This window comes from Camelus dromedarius, chromosome 7 (assembly GCF_036321535.1).
Source record: "Camelus dromedarius isolate mCamDro1 chromosome 7, mCamDro1.pat, whole genome shotgun sequence".
Lineage (NCBI taxonomy): Eukaryota > Metazoa > Chordata > Mammalia > Artiodactyla > Camelidae > Camelus > Camelus dromedarius.
The window spans coordinates 60668447-60674517 of record NC_087442.1 but is presented as its reverse complement, the minus strand read 5'-3'; the positions used below and the strand labels follow the sequence as shown (position 1 = coordinate 60674517).

The window sequence follows — 6071 nt, the reverse complement described above, 5'->3', positions numbered from 1 at the left end:
CTATATACAAAATCCTAAGGAATTAACATGAAACTACTAGAGCTAATAAATGAAATTAGCGAAATAGGAGGACTCAAGTCAAGATACAGCAATCATATTTCTCTATAGTAGCAATAAATAAAAGAAAAATAAAATAACATAAAATGATACCATTTACAATACCATCCAAAAGCATGAAATATTTAGGAATCAATTTAACAGAATAACTGAAGGACGTATAACTGAAAATTACTAAACATTGGAGAGAAAAATCAAAGGAAACCACAGTAAACAGATTATCTGCTAATGGATTGGAAGACTAAATATTTAGATTCAGTTTTGCACAAATTAATAAATAGATTTGATGCAATACCAATCAGAACCACAAGACTTTGTAGAAATTGCTAAGATGATTTTAAAATGTATATTAAAAAACAAAAGACCTAGAAAAGCTAAAATAATTTTTTAATTACTAATTTGGAGAAATTAAACTGCCTGATATCAAGAGATACTATAAAGCTATAGTACACAGGCATATATAGATAGAGCAGTGGAACTGACAGAGAATCCAAAAATAAGCCCATGTGCCCATGATCCTTGGATTACTACAGATAACAAGATAATTTAGAGGAAAAGCAGTTTTTTTTTTTTTACAAAAATGGTGCTAGAACAACTAGATTTCAATATTTTTTAAATGAAGCTATCAACACTTTACAACAATCACAAAAAATAACTCGAAACAGATCATAGACCTAAACATAAAAACTAAGCTATAAAATTTTAGAAGAAAATCTTAGTGACTTTGAGATGTTTCTTTGACAGAACACAGAAAAGCATGACTATAAAAGGAAAAATTGACAAATATACTTCTTTAAAATTATAGATGTCTGCTTGCCAATAACTGTGAAGGATCTGACATTTTACCCAACTAGCAAACTAATGAGTTAGACTGTCACAGTTTGATGGATGCTGTCATCCAAGACTCCTGGGTCAAACCTTTATTACTCATGGCACAGCAAGTACCATGACCATTAGCATATTTCTACCAATTTTCTTTGTCCCCTAATCCCACAGGGGTGAGGCAGATGCGCCAGATAGATGTTAGAACATGTGCAGAGTTGCATTATAGGGGAGGACTCCTGACCTCAGGGAACTCAAATATTTATGATGTTCAGTATGCACGGCTACCCTTGCTCCAGAAGAAGACATTATCTTTTATCATACTGGACAGTCAGCATACCTGCCTTTTGCTCTAGAGGGAGACATCATCTCATCCAAAGCTACCTGCTATACAAACATCCATTAAAAGGTAGTCCAGAAAAAAGTTCAGGTGGTAACACTGCTCATAATAAATGAAGAAACATGAGGAACCGATGAAGAATTGTCTTCCCAAACTGTTCTCGCAAAGATTCTGTTAAGTACATGAAAAGAAAGGCACAGACAAGAAAATATTTACAATATATACATGTGACCCACAACATATAAATAAAGTCAACGAATGGAAAAAGTAACCCAATTAAAAAATAAGCAAAAGATTTAGAGATATTTCACGAACGTATCTGAATGACCATTAAGTATAAGAAAAGATGTTCAACATCCTAAGTCATTTTAGAAATGCAAATTAAAACCACAATTTGATACTACTACACACTCATTACAATGGCTAAAATTGAAAGCACTAGTAACACCAAATGTTGACAAGTATAAGGAGCAGTCAGAACACTCATATATTTCTGGTATAATAGTATAAGCATGTTGTAAATCTGTTCGGCAATTTCTAGTAACATTAAAAATACGCCTACCCCTGCCCAAAGGACAGGGGGCTCCAGCGAGCCGCGGCCCGCGTGACCCAAGCCACCTACCCCGACCCGCGGTCACCGGAACCACCCACAATGACCCAGGGCCCCACGCCAACCCGCTGATTGGGGTCATCCCTCCTGGCTGACCTGCACTGACCAGGGCCACCGCCCCGCCGGCACTCTGGCGCAGCCCGGCTCCCTCAGGTGCAGGAAGCACAGGGCGGAGGCCTCCCTCAGCCGGGCCCGAGATGGCGTCCGAGGACTTCCAAGACCTACGTGGACCAGGCCCGACGCGCCTCTGACGAGTTTGTCAGCGTGTCCTACACAACCACCGACACGTGGTGGCGCCTGCTGTCCTGCGTGTGCACGGGCACGGCCACCCTTATGTGGAAACAGAAACACCCTTTCAGAACAAGGGTCCTTCTAGAGACGCTGCCTTCTAGAGAGTCCCAAATCAACACGGTAAACTGCCAGCCCGTTCACGATGAAGCCACCTCAAGCCAGACCACTGTCCTTGTGGTGATATGTGGGACAGAGAAGTCAGAAGGCAACAAAAAGAGTCACTTCAGAATTTAACCCTGACGGCCCAGGCCTCGCCCAGCAACACGGCGCGGCGCGGAAGACCGCGAGCGACTACTTCCGGTTCCGGGACCGTGCTCGCTCGGCCGCTCCAGCTGCGGGAAGGACGCGCCGCAGCCCCAGCCCCAGCCCCAGCCCCAGCCCCTGAGGGAGACGCCACCCAGCCTGAACCCTGCATTTGCTTCGTCCTGGCTGCCTATTCAAGGTAATAAAAATTCTCTATTTTTCTACTTGCCCAGTAGAGACCCTGGTTCTGAAAATTCTGACAAAACAATACAAAAAAAAAATTTAAAAAACATCTACCCAGTGACTCAACAATTTTATTGTTGAGTATGTAGTTAAAAGAATTGACATGTCCAATAGAAGACATACAAGAACAAGACTTGTATAAGAATATAAATAATTTTAATAGTAGCCCAAATACGGAAGCATCTCAAATCGTGATATATTCATACACCGGAATACTACTTGGCAATTAAAAAATGTCAGTACTACTAATATATACAGCAACAGGAATGAGTTGCAGAAATGTGTTGAGCAAAAGAAACCAGATACGAAAGACCACATACTGTATGATTCCAATTTTACTAAATTCTAGAAGAAACAATTAATCTATAGTGACAAAAAAGAGATCAGGATGCTTTGGGGTTCAGGATAGAGTCTGACTTCAAACAGAGAGCTCAAAGGATTCTTTTAGAATAATTGAAACATTCGGCATCTTGATCATAGTGGTGGTTACCCGGTTGTATACATTTGTCAAAATTCATTAAACTGTAGACTTAAAATGTGTGTATTTTACTGCATATAAATTATGCATGCATAGAGTTTATTAAGGATATAGTCCAGTTATATAAAAGATGACTTGAAATAACAAACTCACAGGTAAAGACATTGTGAATGAAAAATGTGTTGACTTTGAATACAGCAAAACATAGATTTAAATATAATCGTTTGGTATAGATGATTATGCTAGATTTTATACAAAATAGAATGCAGTTTTTATAATCAGTGTTGAAAAGTATTAGTAATTATAAAACAATTCAGTAAGATAGTTAGACACAGTTATTGTTTAAATCTTAATTGTTTTGCTTTACAGTTTTAAAATGTAATGGTGAATATTTCACTCAAAGCTACAACACATAAGAAAAAACACTTGGGACTACACTTGAAAGAAAATATAAAAGATATATATATATAAATATTTTGTAATCCCACTGTGGAACACAAGATATACTTGAATAATATAAGACTATTATTGTTGACTGGTGCTGTATAACAAACCACTTCAAAACTAGGTGGCTTAAAATATTTACTTATTTGTAGATTTGCTGGGATTTAGCTGGCCTGAAAGGAGCTTCTCTGGGCAGCTCTGCTTCTCCCTATAGTTCTTCAGACTGGCTGGGGTGCTTCTTCACGTTATAGCAACTGGGGTGGATCTGCTCTACACATCTCTTATCCTCTGTTGGGACCCTAGCGGATGGATAATGTTCTCCTTATGCCAGTGGCAGAGGCAGTCCCGTGATGCAAGGTCATATCAAATTCTGCTTATCTTACCTCTGCTAATATACCATTTGCCAAAACAAGTCTGCATAATCATGGTCAAAGTCAATGAATAGGAAAAAAGTACTTCTCCTTATGGAGGAGGAGAAAGGACTGCCAAGTCACATGGAAAGACTGTACTATGGATGCAGTGTGCACTCCCCCCAATTCATGTATGGAAGCCCTAACCCCCAATGTAATGGTATGGAAATGAGGACATTGGAATTAGGGAGGTAATTAGGTTTAGATGGGGTCACAAGAGTGGACCCCTGTAATGGGATTTGTGCCCTTATAAGAAGAGGAAGAGACATCAAAGCTTCATCTCTCTACCTTGTGAGGATATAGCAAAAATGCAGTCTCCTGCAGGCCACGAAGAGAACCTTTACAAGAACCAAATCTGCTAGTACCTTGGATTTCCCAGACTCCAGAATTGTGGGAAATATATATCTGTCTGTAGTATTTTGTATAGCAGCCCAAGCTGACTAAGAAGACAGGTTGTCATTAAAGGGATCGGTAAAGAATTGGGCTAATAATACCATCTACCAAAAAGACATACCTGGGTTTTGGATACAGTCAGTAACTGTGGTGACTTTTAAACATTTACACAAATTCTTTGACACCAACTAACTTGTTGACTTCTCTCTTGAAGAGGATTCTATGATTTCTCCACTTGAACCTAGGGAGCCTTTGTCAGTAAGTAGAATGTTCCAAGAAATGTGCTACACGGCTTCTGAGGCTTTATTAGTAAAGGCTGTGCTTTTTATAAAATGCCTCAATACTTCAGAATGATTATTGTTTTGCTAAATAAATTTGTTAATTTACATAATGTGTTAGTACACATGTTTTCATTAGCATGACTAAAATGTATCCAATAATTAACACCTATAATTGTGCTTACCTTTACATTAAAAAATTATTTTACATAAAATCTATAAACAAATTAAAAATAAACAAATAGACTTTTAGATTTGCTTACAGCACTCAGCTTTCAAACGATATGAATTACACATAATTAAGAATAAAAGTAAAACAATTATATAAGACCATTTTTTCCTGATTATTCTACAAAGAAGTTGTGAGGGGCTGACTAGTGGCTACACTGTTGATATAAGGGAAAGGAGTAGAAGAAGTTAAGTAAGAAGGAGTACCTTACTACCCAGCAGAGATAAGTTCACTACATCACAGATTACTGAAGGTGGAGTCCATGTGGAACCATGGAGCTGAAGCTGCCCTGTCCTAGAGTGAAGCCCATCAGGAGTCTTCATTTCTGACTTAAGAAAAAACTACATTTAGGACCTGAGATGCAGCCAGTCTGCTCAGAGTGAAAAGCTGAATTCACAGCACCATGAGTCAGCTGACTAGGATATGTGTGAGAAAGAATGAGGCGAATATTGCTAAATAACGTTTGTATGTGGCATAGAATTAGGGCAGCTGCAAGCAGAAAATCCATAACCAAATTGATGGAACACATAAGCAAAGCTTGAAGTAAAAAATGCTTAGCAACAGAATGTGAAGTAAGTGGGTAGAAACGGACAAGAGCAATTAAATTTGCAGGAATCATAGTAAATGTATTAGTTTTGTTTTGTTTCGCTTTTTTTGCCATTACCAAGACATGCTGTTTATGAAATGGAGAGTAGTAATATACAAGTGTTAAGTGCAGAGACCAGAGCTTCCCAGGAGAACAGCATGAACTTTCTATGTCTGCCTGTTCCTTTAAAACACAACATGAGAATACATCTACCTCCTATCCTCTCTCTGTTCAAGCTCTTCTTCCAGTTTGAACTAACTTCTTCATTCCTGCTGCCACTACAAGGGCTTCCTCTACCTCAATACCTGGTCCATATCTCCTTGATTGAGCTCTGCTCAGTTTAATCAAACTCACTTGCTTTAACATTTTCCACCAATTAGCACCCATTTTGATGTTGCTTTGTAAGTATGCCTGACGGTTATTAATGTGTGGGTTCTATAATTTTGACTAGACTATAAACCTCTAAAGATGAGTGTCCAGCTTTACTGAGATAACAGTCTATACGTTTAAGGTGTACAATGTGTTGATTTGGTACATATATATGTTGCAATATGATTGCCACTGTAGCTAACACCCACATTGCACAGCATAATTACCATTTCTCTGTGTGATTAGAACACTTAAGATCTAGTCTCTTAGCAACTTTG

General features: G+C 38.5%; 1 pseudogene; it reads left to right on the top strand.

Annotated features, from left to right (window-relative positions):
• The first annotated feature begins 2026 nt into the window (after nucleotides 1-2026).
• On the top strand, nucleotides 2027-2505 carry LOC105088757 (NTF2-related export protein 1-like; annotated as a pseudogene).
• The last annotated feature ends 3566 nt before the right edge of the window (nucleotides 2506-6071 follow it).